The sequence below is a fragment of the Myotis myotis genome, unplaced genomic scaffold (assembly GCF_014108235.1).
Source record: "Myotis myotis isolate mMyoMyo1 unplaced genomic scaffold, mMyoMyo1.p scaffold_m19_p_2, whole genome shotgun sequence".
Taxonomy (NCBI): Eukaryota; Metazoa; Chordata; class Mammalia; order Chiroptera; family Vespertilionidae; genus Myotis; species Myotis myotis.
This window is the reverse complement of record NW_023416324.1, coordinates 79548012-79562854: the sequence shown is the minus strand read 5'-3', so window position 1 is coordinate 79562854 and position 14843 is coordinate 79548012. Positions and strand designations below refer to the sequence as shown.

Here is a 14843-nt window from a genome sequence, read left to right as displayed (position 1 = left end):
AGTTAATTTTCCTAGATCACGGCAGTGATTCAGAATTGCATATCTCAGTTCACGATCAGGTTTTCAAGAACCCAGTTCAGTGTACACAAAGGAATATATCAGAGGAAAAATGTTGGCAGATCTCCTTGTGCAATCAGGGCAGAGGAATTTATACCACATTCAGCCCTTTGATTTCTCCGGATCTGGCTGAGGGTAGGGTTTCCATATTTGTGCTTTGGCAAATGCGTGCAATAATTAACTCTTCCCTGTGTGTGCTGAGTGTCCTTCCAGGTTACCGTGTGCTTATTTGTGCATTTATTAAAACCAGAAACATTCTGTCCCCTTCATTATTTGAAGACTGTGTCTGAATAATACAGATTAAGTCGATGATAGGGGCTTTGCCTTTAAAGGCTTTTCACCCTACCTAAGGAGGTAAAGGGTGCATGTACTTTTGCATGTGCTCTCTCTCTCTCTATGGAGAGGCCCTTCTCCTCCCCCCACCTTTTCTGTGCATGGCTGTTTCATCTTCAGACTGAGATCCAGCTCAAGTATCAACATTTCTGTGAAGGCTTTCCTGATTATCACAAGAGTTTGCAGCTCTGCCCAATGTATGAGTCAGAGAAGTGCTATTTTCTTATTCTTTTTATTTATACAATATTTTTTTTGAAAGTCTGACAGAAAAAAATCAGGGCCATAAGCACAGATGGAGAGTATCCTAAGTGAGGGCGTATCTTATCTGAATACTTCCTGTGACTCCCAAACCCATTTGACCTCTGTTTACAATTGTTTATTTTTCCATGTGTGTGAGTCCCCACACTGGTCATTTCTTCATGTGAGTTCCCATAGCCCTCTGTAGTGAGTTGGGTTGTGTTCCCCCAAAAGATCTATTGATGTCCTAACCCCAGTGTCTGAGTGTGACCTTATTTGGAAATAGGGTCTCTGCAGATATAATTAGTTAAGATGAGGTCTTACTGGATTAGGGTGGGCTCTAAATCTAATATGACTGCTGTCCTCATAACAGGAGGGAAAGATGCAGACACACAGAGGAGACCCAGGGAAGAAGGCTGGTGAAGAAAGGGACAGAGGTTGGTGCTATGCTGCCACAAGCCAAGGAAAACCAAGAACTGCCAGCAACCACCAGAAGCCAGAGGAGACAAAGAACGATTGTCCCTCTGAAACCTTCAGAGGGAGCAAGACCTTGCTGACACCTTGATTTTGGACTTCTAGCCCTCAGAACTGTGAGAGCATAAATTTCTCTGTCTTAAGCCCCCCAGTGTAAGGTAATTTGTTACAGCATCTCTAGGAAACTATTAAACCCTCTTTATGAGAACTGTGATTATATGGCTGTTGTATTCTTCTTTCTTCTCTTTATTTTTATATGGCTCTATCTTTTACCCAGGCCGATACCAATAAACAAAAGGCCCAATGGAATAGAAAAGTTATCAAGAGAGTTCTAGAGCCACCTCCCATCACCCCAGAAACATCTAACTTCTGGGCCCAGGGACAGAGGTTACTGGAGGTCTGAGCTGACTCTTGCACTGGGCCTCAGCTCAAAGGTCTTACACAGGCCTCCTCAGCTCCCTCTGCTGGTGCAAGAATACAACAGAAGCTTTCCACTTGCTTTGGCATTGAGGAAATACAACCAAAGAACTGCTCTCCCTGCCCTCCCCCTCCCCCCCCCCCCACAACCCCCACCCCACCCAGTTCACTGGAGTGTTCTAAAAGTGTTCGTGAAAACCTCAGTCCTTCTGAGTCTCATGTTTCAAAGAACAACTGGAAGCTCATTGGTTTCACGAGGTTTTCTCCAGCTGGTTGAAGGAGGCCTCACCCTCCAGCCCAGAGTCCTGAGGTATGTATTCTCTAGAGGCACTGTTCTTGCATACACTTTTCACCCAATGGCTACTCCAACCTTCCAACTATTCAAGCCAGAAAGCATTGTGACTCCTCTCTTTCTCTCACATCCACATCCAATCTGTCTAAAAATTCAGCTGGCTCTACCTTCAAAATATATCCAGAATCTGACCATGTCTCACCACTTGGGCTGCTACCCTTGGAGCTAAACCACCGCCATCCTCATCAGGATTATTGCATTAGCCGCCTAAATGGTCTCTGCTTCCACCATTACCAGCCCACTCCATAGTCGGTCGTCTGTATCAGCCTTATAAGCCCCAACACAATGATTATCTCATTAGAAGCTAATCCAAAACAAATGCAACTTGTCCACACTATGGTATATTGTCTATTTACTTGGTTTTTGACTTAATTATATCTAGTATAACTATCAAAGTTGAGTCAGAATGAGCTGAATCTCACATTCAGGTTCAGATTTGTAAAGAACTCTTAAAAATTCAGAATCAGAATTGAAGATAATGTACAAAATCGTTTTGAGAAAAATAGAAGGTAGTACGCCAACAGATTTTAATAATCATAATTTTAAAAAGCTACCATTTTTCAAGCTCATATTCTGTGCCAGGCAATGTGATAAAAGTTTTGTACATGTCAGCTCATCTAAACCCCCACAATGATATAGTGAGGTAAGATCATGATCCTGTTTTTTAGGTGATTAAACTAAGGCTTGGTGTTTAAAAAACCAGCCAAACATTCAAGGTCAACCAGCACTGAACTTATTCACCTGTGCAGCCTGAGAATTTTAAATAAATCCTTACTTGAATTAAATAGGCCCGTTAGCATCATAACACTGCATGACAATATTTTGGGTAAGGCATAATTTTTAATACCGATCTCTATGTATTAGATTTTATTTTTGAGTGAATAATACGTGTATCCCAATAATTAAAGCTAGTGATTCCTACTGAGAATTCAATATTCCTTAATATAAACTGAATGGCTTTAGATCGACTTAACTGGTTTCCCAACTAACAAAACTACACTCTAGCTTACAATTTTTTACTTATACTACTACCTGGCTGGAAATGACTCTCACTTGAAGTCCAAGATCACATTCTGAGGACTCTTTCCTATTGGAAAGTTTGGCTCCCATCTGGCACATTCCATCATGGTAAGGACTAAGTAGATGGCAAAGGGCCAACATAAATTCCCAAGCCTAATTTAAGGACTCAACTTCCTTTCAGTTAGCCTGGGCCTGGCTTCTCTTGTCCTTCCCTAGAGCTTCCTAGAGGTACTGTGACCACAACTCAAGTATGTAACCTGGCCACAAAACAAGTATAAAACACTACAATCTCTTCGCAGACTCAGTCTAATTTATCTTTAAGGCAAATGATCCTTGAAGCTGAAATAGTTCCAGAATTCAATAGCCTAAGAAATTGGAAGGAGCGAGGGAAAAGGCCCTGCTTTTCCAAAGATGTAAAAAGAGGACTCTGCTCTCTGAGGGCAGAGGAAGGAAGGAAGGAAGAAGACGACCCTATTTGTGACTTCAGGGGAGGAAAAGAAAAGAGCCCCACAAGGAAACTACCAACAGATGGTAAATACATTTTTAATTCTTCTGTCATACTGTGTGGACTTGTGCACATTTGTCCTGCTGTGTTAGGCTCCCGAAATAGCTAGCCACGGAATTGCAGAACAGTTCTGCTGCAATTTGAGATTTAGGAAACCATGCTGGCTGACAAAACAGGAAAGGCTCATAGTAGGATGGAGTGGATTTGCTCCCAGTTTGCAGTTCCTCAATGTAGCATTCACTGTAGTTCTTAGCGCAGGAAAACTCTCTCACGTGTCAGGTCTCATTGATGATGTCTTAAACACATCACTTCAAATAGTCCCTCTGAGCTCCAGTTAGAATGATTACATGTTGACATTATCCATATGATAATCTCAAAGGTTAAAAGGAGTGCAATCCATTCACCGATGGATCCCAAATACTCCATCACAAACATGTATGGCAGCCTGGAGTTCTACACCAAGCCTTTTACATACTTTTTGTTTTGGCACAATGCTCCCATGGCACATCATGGGAATTCCAATGCCAGGAAGAGGACCAAATATGATAGTGATTGCTGTAAAAGGGAGCGAAAGCATAGGATACTAAAGCACATTCAGACTCTGCCTCTGAGAAGCGACCTGAGACTGGTACCAAGAATGAGTTAGGTCCCCAATCCCAACACCATCTCTCAGTTCATCAGCAAGAAAAAAAAAAAAAGTGCTGATGAACTAAGTGGATGTGGAATAATGAGGAGAGGCTGGTCTATCACATAATTGTAGTCTAGAAATGTAACTTATACAACACTGTATTACTAGCACTGGGAGGATCCTTACAAATTCAAGTTCAACTTTTTTCATTTTCTAGACAAGAACCTGGGCCAAAGAGTTGTAGCAAACTGGCAAAGAGCATACAACTAGTTGGTGGCAAATTTAGTTCTGGAACCCAAGGCATAGATTTCTCAACGTTTGCTCTATTTTAGTACCCTCAGAAGGTGCACATTTCTGTGACAAGTAAAATCCAATTCTAGAAGACATTTCTCATGGCCATCCTCATTCGTGGGTTTTTTAAGTAAGATGATAGAATCTTTGGCCTACGAATGTTTGGGAAACTAGTTGGTATTTATTATAGGTAAGTTTTCAAGCTAAAGTATATTTGTTCATTTCTGTTTTTTAACCCCTATGGACGGTATCTAAATTATATAGAATCACATGATCTGGCACAGCTAAGGTCCTCTTTTCCTCTTTCAAGGGACAATTGGTAGATAGGGATTAAAAACATTGGCAGAAGAGAACAGGGAGCTCATACCATAACTTCCCATTCAAAGCCTTCTTAGTCTAAAAATCTCTCCTTGCCTCAATTGGAGAAAGGGGTGGATGGGAGGAAAGGGGATGTTTATCTTCTTGGTAAAAGAAAGAATAGAAAACCACTTTAGCACTGCTCAGTTTGATGAAATCTTGATTTTGCATAATTCAAGTTTCTACAAGACTAAACATTTATTTTTCTGCATTCATAGATAATTTTTCAATGGGTATACATATAGTTCACTTATAAGAACTATTCTCAATCTCTATTTTAAAAATGTTATTTTTTCTCTTTTCTTTTCTTTTTTTTTTTAAAGAAACTTAATCCTTAAGGTCTTCAATAGCTAGTTCAGCAATAAGGCCTCCTACATTTTGTAATTCTAGTCATTATTTTGATTTGTCATTTTTGCATGTGATTTCAGCAAAGTTTTATTCTATTTTTGTGATTGAAAATGTTTTCCCTGTTGTGCTTAAACATGGCATTCTTTGTTTTGAGAATTAATTTGACCATTTTGAATTCTTGCTAAATTTATTGGTTATCTCCATGGCCTAGTTACAGATCTGTGGGTGGGGGAGGGTAGTATCATCTTAAATGAATTATTTTGAGGATGGCAGTAAGGAAAGCACACTTTAGGTTATTTCATTCCTGTGATACAAATTTGATCATCAAGCTAATGTCATTTGAAGCTTTAAAAATTACATCTCAAGGCCTAAAGGAAAAAAGATTACATTTGCTACACATTCACACACAGCCTTTCAGAATTACCCTCTGAGAGCCTGTTTGGCTGCTTTTAAAAAATCAATGGGTAGCAAGATTCCATTTTAAGAGTTCAAGCTCACTTGACACTTTGTCCTTAAAAAAAAAAACACAGAAACACAAAAACAAACACAAAAACTAGAAGACATTTAGCATTGCTTATTTGAAAGGGTTAAAATATAAGCTATTGATTTTATCCTTCCTTTTGGAGGACAGCTTGAGCCTTTCCCCCCTAGAAAGTTTGGAGGCTATGATTCGTGCCAGCGGACCCTGCTCCATAAGGACCAACACAACTTTGGAGCTGCCCCCGCTTCTAAGTCAAGGGCTCTCCCAGTGTCCAGCTGCCAGTTTTATCTTTGGACTCTCATGAGCCTCGGAAATAAACCAACTTTCCAGTAAAGTCCTATGACTGCTCTGTTTTACATAAAAGTGTGCAGCCTAGAGATATGATACTAATTTAGCATGTTAGGTGGACAAGAAAGGAATAAAAATGACCATTGCCACAGAGAAAGAATTCTGAGGGAAGCCATTACTACAGAAATCGGGAGGGGGCAGCTTGGGGATATCATCCCCACTCTTTCTATAGCCTCTCTAACTCAAAAGCTTATTATTTGTGTGGAAACAACAAATTTGCAAATGGCCAGGAAGTGTTCTAATCCATAAGTGACATAGGTCAATACAGCCCATAAGTTGAAAAAGTGTTGAGCAGTCAGCTCCCTTAGGTCAATATTTCTTCACTGTGCTAAGAAAAGAGAAAAACGAACAAATTACTACTACACATAACATGGATGAATCTCACAATGTTTGAAAATAAAAAAGGGGCTAGATACAAAATAATTTATACTGTATTGTTCCATTTGTATGAAGTTCAAAACCACAAAACTATCGTGTTAGAACTAAGTTAGAAAGTAAGTATAATAATTTACCTTTAATGAGGAGGGAGAGATTTTTTTTTTTTTAAATCCTCACCTGAGGATATTTTTTCCATTGATTTTTTAGAATGGACAGGAGGGAGAGAGAGAAACATTGATGTAAGAGAGACATATTGATTGCTTGCCTCCCCTACTTGCCCCCAAAGGGGCGGGGATGAACCTGCACATGCCCTTGGCTGAGAATCAAACCCAAGACCCTTTGGTCCAAGGGCCAAGCTCTCACCACTGAGCAAGTGGCCAGGGGATGAGGATTTTTATTAGAAGGAGACATGAAGATGGCTAGGCTGCTAGGAAGTTCTATTTCCTGACCTGGATGGTGGATACAGAGGTGTATTCACTTTGTGATAAGCTGTGACTTGTGCTCTTTTTCTATAAGAAATGTTTACTTCAATTTAAAAGTTTAAAAGTCATATCCCCACTGGAAATTGTCAGAAATACTAGAGCGCTAGCTGAGTCATATCCCCACTAATAATTCCAAGAAGTATTAGAGCCCTAGCCGAGTAGTTCAGTTGTTTAGTGTCGTCCAATACACCGAGGTTGTGGGCTCCATCCCCATCAGGGCTCACAAAGGAATCAACCAGTGAATGTAAAATAAGTGGAACAACAAACTGATGATTCTCTCTCGCCTTTTCTCTCTCTCTAAAATCAATCAATAAATTTTTTAAAATGCTAAGAAGAAATATTAGAATAGCATTTTGCCTAATTAAACCAACAGATATAGAGGAAAACAGAAAATTCAAATAGCTAAAGAAAAAAAAGAAACTACACAAAACTCCAGGTAGGGCAATGAAATTCTCATATGTTGCTACAGGGAGTGTTAACTGTTACTGCCGTCCTTGGGTAGCTGTTTGGCATCATCTATTAAAGTTAAAGATATGAGTATCTGGTGACCCAGATTTTCATCCCTGGGTATATAGCCAATAGAAATATGTGAATGTGAGCATGAGAAAAATAGCAACTCTATTCATAATAGCCCCAAACTGGAAACAAGCCAAACTGTCCATCATAGTCAGATGGATAAATGAAGTGTGATATATCCAGACTTGGAATACTATGTAGTATGAAAACGAATGAACCATGGTACCATCAGCAACATAGGTGAAATTGAGAAACGAATGTTAAGAGATAGACACCAAAGACATAATATTGTATGCTCCCATTTAGTTAAAGTTCAAAAATCAGGAAAAGGTACAGTATTCAGTGATATTTACTTAGGTGGTGAAACTAATGAAAAAAATGTGATTACAGTATCCTAAAAATAAGGGCAGTGGTGACCTCTTGGGGAGAAGGTGGATTGTGATTGGGAAGTGGTGAATGGAGGGCTTTTGGGCCATTTCCTTCCTTCCTTCCTTCCTTCCTTCCTTCCTTCCTTCCTTCCTTCCTTCCTTCCTTCCTCCCTCCCTCCCTCCCTCCCTCCCTCCCTCCCTCCCTCCCTCCCTCCCTCCCTCCCTTCCTTCCTTCCTTCCTTCCTTCCTTCCTTCCTTCCTTCCTTCCTTCCTTCCTTCCTTCCTTCCTTCCTTCTCGCCTGAAGATATTTTCCCATTGATTTTTAGGGAGAGTAGAAGAGAGAGGGAAAGACAGAAACATCGATGTGAGAGAAACAAATCCATTGGTTGTCTTCTGCAGAAGCCTTGCACTGGGGAGGAGCCTGGAACCAAGGTACATGCCCTTGACTGGAAGGGAACCCAGGACTCTTCGGTCTGCAGGCAACTCTCTAGCCACTGAGCCAAACCCGGTAGGGTCATATTCTATTTCTTGACCTGCCTAGTGGTTATCTAAGCATTCACTTTATAAGAATTTATTGAATTATACTTTCATATATCTTGCACTTTTCTGAATGGATGTTATATTCCACAATAAAAAGGGTATAAAAATCACATGAAACCCCAATTATTCAGAGATAGCCATCAATCAACATATTGAGATATCTATAATAATAAAAGCATAATATGCAAATCAACTGAATGACCGAACAGCAGAACAACCATTCGGATGACCTTCCGGACGACCACGCTATGACAGCAGGCCAGCCAAGGCGGATGTGATGCAATTGGTTGGGGGCCTGGCCATTGCCCCATGATCACCCTGCAGAGGGAGGCCCATGCCACTGGCCGGCGGAGCAATCAATTAGGGGGCTCCACAATCAACCCAAAGATGGAGGCCCAGACTACCCGGCCAGTGGTGCTGCGGGTAGTCTGAACCTCCCTCTGTAGGGGCAATCCATCACAGAGACCTGGCCGGGTGGGCAGTGCCTATTTCTTTGGGGTGATCTATCATGGAGCTCCCAGACAGTGAGAGGGCACAGGCCAGGCTGAGGGATCCCTCCCCTGAGTGTATGAATTTTGTGCACCAGGCCTCTAGTCCTATATAATAAAAGCCTAATATGCTAAGTGTCCGGTCATCCAGTCAGCCATACAACCAATCAAAGCACACTATGCTAGTGATATGCTAAGGCTGCTCAACTGCTCGCTATGATGTTCACTGACCACCAGGGGGCAGATGCTCTGACTGGTAGGTTAGCTTGCTGCTGGAGTCCGGCTGATCAGGACTGAGCAAGACAGGCTGGACACACCCTGGAGCCCTCCCATGGTCTTTCCCCAGCTGGCCAACCTCCCACTTCCCTCCCTGGCCCCAATTGTGCATGGGTGGGGTATCTCAGCCTGGCCGGTTATTGAGGCTTATTGCGGGGGGCGGCCAGCCAGGGGGACCCCCGGGAGGTTGGCTGAATGGCCAGTGGGAGGGGCCATAGGAGGTTGGCCAGCCAGCCCCCCTGCCCCCGATCGGGGCTGATTTGGGGCCAGCTGGGCGGGGAGAGGGGTCACAGGAAGTTGGCTTTGGGAGTGCACTGACCACCAGGGGGCAGCTCCTGCATTGAGCATCTGCCTCCTGGTGGTCAGTGTGTGTCATAGCTACTGGTCAACCAGTTGTTCTGGTTCTTATGGTTGTTTGGTCGTAACAATCACTTAGGCTTTTAAATAGAGAGACTAGAGGCCCAGTGCACAAAATTCGTGCATGGGTGGGATCCCTAGGCCTGGCCAGCAATCAGGGCCTATCAGGTTTCCCACCTCCCAGCCTCCCTGCCTCTTCCTTCCCTCACTGCTCACCCCCAGTTCCCTTTCCCAGCCTGGGGGCCTGGCCCCAATTGGGTGCTCAGGACCTGCCGGTCAGGGGGAGGGCCTATCGGCTATTGGGGCCTGCGGGCTGGAGGCAGCTCCTTCATTGAGTGCGTGCCCCCTAGTGGTCAGTGCATGTCATAGCGATCAGTTGTTCTGGTCATTCCATCATAACGGTTGCTTAGGCTTATATATCTATATATCTATATATCTATATATCTATATATCTATATCTATATATCTATATATCTATATCTATATCTATATCTATATCTATATCTATATCTATATCTATATCTATATCTATATCTATATCTATATCTATATCTATATCTATATCTATATCTATCTATACTAGAGGCCCATTGCAGGAAGATTCCTACAAGAATAGGGCTTCCTGTGGCTGGAGCGAAGCAGAGAAGGGAGCAAAACTCGCCGAGGTGGGCTTCGCTTCCACCTCCGCCGCCCGGCTTGCTTCTCCACAGCTTCACTCCCTTCTGCAGCACTTGGCTTCCTTCTATGTTGTCTTTAGTCTTCGCTCTGTGCCTGTGTATGCAAATTAACTGCCATCTTTGTTGGGTTAATTTGCATACTCATCTGATTGGCTGGTGGGCATAGCAGAGTGACACTAATTTGCATGTTTCTCTTTTATTAGTGTGTATATATATATATATATATATATATATATATATATACACACACAAGTGAATGAGAATCTGGGCTGTCAGGGCGCAGACAGCAAGTTGATCAAAGGTTGATTCCGTGAGGAATGGGGCTCCTGCCTCCCTGCTATGATTGTCCGGGGTGCGGGTATCTGGTTCCCGCCTCCCTATTGTCAGGGTCCAGGGTGCAGGTGAACGGGATTTGGGGCTGTCGGGGCGCCGACAGCAAGGTTTGGGTCAGTGCTCATCATAGCTACCTGCTGGTCGTCTAGTCGTTCTGGCCGCTATGCTGTAAACATCGCTGGGCTTTTATTATATAGGATACTGCCAGACCTTCTTAATGCAGCATGTATATTTTGTCTTCATTGCTTTGTAGCCTTTAATTTTTTTTCTTTAATGATATGACCTCCCAAAAGACTTCCTCTTTGTTGTTGTTTTTTCCATTTCCATTTAATTTTAACTAAGAGTAAATATCATATAAGCTTTATGCTCCTCTGGAAGCCTAAAGCCATAAAGTGGCTTTCAGGAAATTAGGTTGCTTTAACCTAAGCTACATTGATTCATAAACCAATCTGCAGGATTTTGCTATAGCTCATGGGAGACTTTCCTTCTCTGTTAATAATGCTGCTGCTTTAAAAGAAAAAAGCCTTTTCCCACCTCTTCAGAGTGCTGTTTTTTCCAAAGGAAAGGCCAGGCAATGAAGGGGAAAGGCAGGCTGGGGAGTGGTCAGGAGGTTTGTGGTGGGGGAAGGAGATCATCTTAAAACTTGTTGCAATAAGACTCATGCTGAACTCCTGCTGACCCAAGCCTAAACAGCATTATGGTCTAGGTCAGTGATGGCGAACCTGACACGCGTGTCAGAGGTGACACACGAACTCATTTTTTTGGTTGATTTTTCTTTGTTAAATGGCATTAAAATATATAAAATAAATATCAAAAATATAAATCTTTGTTTTACTATGGTTGCAAATATCAAAAAATTTCTATATGTGACACGGCACCAGAGTTAAGTTAGGGTTTTTCAAAATGCTGACACTCCGAGCTCAAAAGGTTCGCCATCACTAGCCTAGGTTTTTGTTTTGTTAAAGCATCAAAGTAGTTCCATTGCTCTTTCTTGCCCCTGGATCAGTACAAGTGTTCCTCTTTGTGCCCAAAGCACTCTCCCTCCCCCTTGTCCTAACTCCAAGCAAACTTTACTGTTCTCCTTCACCCTTTTCATCATCTGAACTATTATTACATGGTCCAGGAACCCTTTTATAACCATCCAGACCTGGATGGTGACCCTGAAAGAATTCCAGGGCACCCTGGACTTACCACACACAGCATCTGTCACTGTATTTTGAAATTGCCTATTTTGTTCACACTCTGCTAATCCACAAGTTTCCTGCATGCAAGGAGTGTCTGTTTCATCATCATAACTCCAGGCTCTAGTACACATTGGCACTCAATAAATATTGTCATTGAATGAATGGAAAACAGTTGTGAAATGAAATGGGACATGGAGAGAGGGGTTGTGATTTAAACTATGCTTTTCCAACCCCCTTCACTTGTTGAGCCCAAATGTCTTAAATAGTCCAGTCACACCAACACGAAATGGAACAAAATTCTAAAAATCTACGAGTGCTTCGTTTCAAATACTAAAAGAAATAGTTTCATTTGTATAATGTTTCATTTTGTAAAGCAGTTTCACATATTATCTGGTAGAATTCCAATAATAAATCCTCTAAGGTGAACTGGGAAGCTATCGATAGCATCATTTTTCAAATTGGAAAACTGTCTGAGAGATCTTAATTCACTGACCCCACATTATATGATTAGTTTTTAGTGTAAACCAGGAACTAGGGACCCCTTACTACAAGAAGTGGAAACACATTCAGTGTATTCTATGTACAGATATATTTTCAGGGAATAAAAACTTAAAATATATATGTGACACCACTCTGATTTAAAAAAATATTTTAGTAGATATTTTCCTTTTTTAAAGCACTTATTTTTTTAACTTTACCTTTCATTGCAAAGCTAGTATATGTTTAGAGTAGAAAATTTAAAAATCACAAATAAAATAGCTTAAGATCATGTTAAGTAGAGCTATCTATTGTTACACCATTTAAATAACTCCAACTACATATTATGCCTTCAGTTCTTGTAGAATGGAAACTCCCTTCCCACACTATTCTTTTGCTTTCTTCCACTCTATTCTTTATCTCTAAAATTTTCTTAGCTGTTTTTGGCCATTTGCTCTTTTATTCCAATTTTAAAATTAGGTTTCATTAAAACTCTGTTGGGATTTTTATTGGATTTGCATGGATTATTATAGATTAATTCAAGTAAAATCTAAAATTTTACTATATTGGCAAATATAGTAAAACTTTCATGAACACAATCTATTTTGCCATTAATTTATGCCTATTTTAATGTCTTTAAAAATATGGAATGCTTCAGAAGTTTGTGTGCTATCTACGTGCAGGGGCTGTGATAATCTTCTCCATGTTGCTCTAATTTTAGTGTATGTGCTGCTGAAGCAGGCACTCAGTCCTTACTATTGGAGTCTATCAGGAAGGAAATGTAAGAGGTCACATGTTCTTTATGCTCTTAATGAGACAGAAACTGAAAAAGACATTAATCTGGACTAATTGTATCTATCAAACATACAAAGATTTAGCTGTGTAACTGACAGTGGGGGAAATGGTCTGGCTTTTGCTATCTTGCCCCTTCTGTTATCTGAACAGTTCTTTTTCTGTTGGTGGTCTTGACCGAAGAAATGCAGGAGGACAAAGGGTTTGGGAGGATAGGAAGAGGAAAAGGGAAAGAGGAGAAGGTGGTCAGACCTTTGATGAGGAGGGCAGGGGAGGAAGGATGTGCTGCTTGGGCAGGTGAAATGGGTGGAGAGAGGGCAGTGGGGAGGAGAAAAGGGAATGACTGTAAGTTTGGATTCTCTAGGAAACCAGCAGCATGGCTTAGGAGCTGGCTAGAAATTCAGATCGTGGCCCCAACTCAAACCTACCCAATCAGAATCTGCATTGTAACCAGCTCCCTGGGCAATTCTTATGCGCATTAAAGTTCCAGAAGCTTTTAGTTGTTCCCAATCAGTCTGAGCCTGTCCTGATCCTGTCATCAGCCTTAGACCTATTAATAGATGAAACTGGTTTGGTTGCCTAGAGACCTGGAAATCTGGTTCCTCCTGGAAGCTGAGTCTCTGTGTTCTCTTACCACTTTGGCCAAAGTCTTGTAACTCCAGTCAGCCTCAGCTTCTCTGCTGGGCACTTCAGTTCTCTGCGGGGTTGGATCTTGGCACGAACTCCAGTTTCCTCGGCTCATCCTGATGCTCTGCCAAACTCTTGCTGCCCCCTTCCCTTGGGAAGTACAATATGATTTCCTCCTCCCTTCTCAGCTTCTGGCAGGGGCCTGCTGTGACTGAACGGATCACCTGGAACCCTGCCTGATTTTGAGTATTGTCATCTGGACTTCTTCCAGAACTCAGATATCCAAATAGCCTGGCCCAATCGGAGCTAGTCATGCCCTTTGACCACTGCCCGCTGGCCTGCCTGGCTGCCTCCTGGGGATGGGCCAGCTCTGAATGTAGGCTCTGTCCCCTCTGGATCTTCGTCCCCTCTCCTTTCCATGACCTGTGCTGATGTGGTCCCAGCCTGTCCTGTACCCAAATGACTCCTATAAAAGAGGAGGAGGCCAGCAGAGATGGAGAGAAGCAGACCTCAGACCCTTCTCTCTCTTAGCATCTATGACTCCAGGACTTCTTGGGCCCACTTCAGTGTGGGCCTTGAAATGCCAAACACTGCCCTTGGAGCCCTTTATGTAAACGGAATTCTAAAAGTCGTAGAAGACAATTGAGTACAAACATGTTAGTGGTTTTGCATATCTTGTATTTTTGGCCCCTTTTCTATGGTAGAAAAAAAACATTTTTTTGTTGCTTGATTTATTTTATAAAAACAAGCCAATCCATATAGAAGCTCAATAATTTCTCAGGATACCATACAACCATTTTACTTGAACTGATGGCATTATGCCTCCTGCTATGCTCAGTTTATGGTGGAACATTATACAGAGTGTACCACATCTGCTACTGCTGTGTTTTAAGCTAGCACAAAATGACATAAAGTTTAAAGCAATCAGTTATAGAGGCCCATTTTGAAATAAACATTACTCTTCATTAATTACCAGAAAGCACTGACTATATCTTTAAGATCATTGTATCATTTCTATTCCTAAGAACTATTCTTATGGGGATTAAAAAGAAAAAAGAGGAGAAAAAAGAAAAAAAAAAAGAAAGAAAGAAAGCAGTGTGGCAGCACCCAGAGTAGCTAAATAATGGTGTGGGTGTTGTTTCATTATTTATATACATAACACTTTTACAAGAATCCAAATGTCTTTACAAAAGAAAATATAATACAAATTGCAATAAAGACATGGTGATACATAAAGAAAACAATTATCCAAAGGAAGATTTAAATTTGGCATACATTGCACAGAAAGAATGGATCAGCATCCACTGCTCCATTTGCACATGCAAAGGAAGGCACATGTTGTTTGCCACACTCAGAAAAGAAGTTACATGTAGAATAGAGGTAAAAGTAGTAATAAAAAATGTCAGCAATCGTTTTGAATAAGAAATGCATGCTATTTAATGAAGTCCCTCCAAGTTCCTAAAGTTGCATGGCAAGCTCATTGAATTAGCAGGGATGGA

The 14843-nt window shown here is 41.5% G+C and overlaps 1 non-coding gene across 1 annotated transcript; it reads right to left on the bottom strand.

Moving 5' to 3' along the window:
* Window positions 1–12563: 12563 nt before the first annotated feature.
* LOC118677903 lies at window positions 12564–12670 on the bottom strand. Its single transcript, XR_004974617.1, has one exon. It is a non-coding gene; the product is annotated as a U6 spliceosomal RNA (small nuclear RNA).
* Window positions 12671–14843: the final 2173 nt, after the last annotated feature.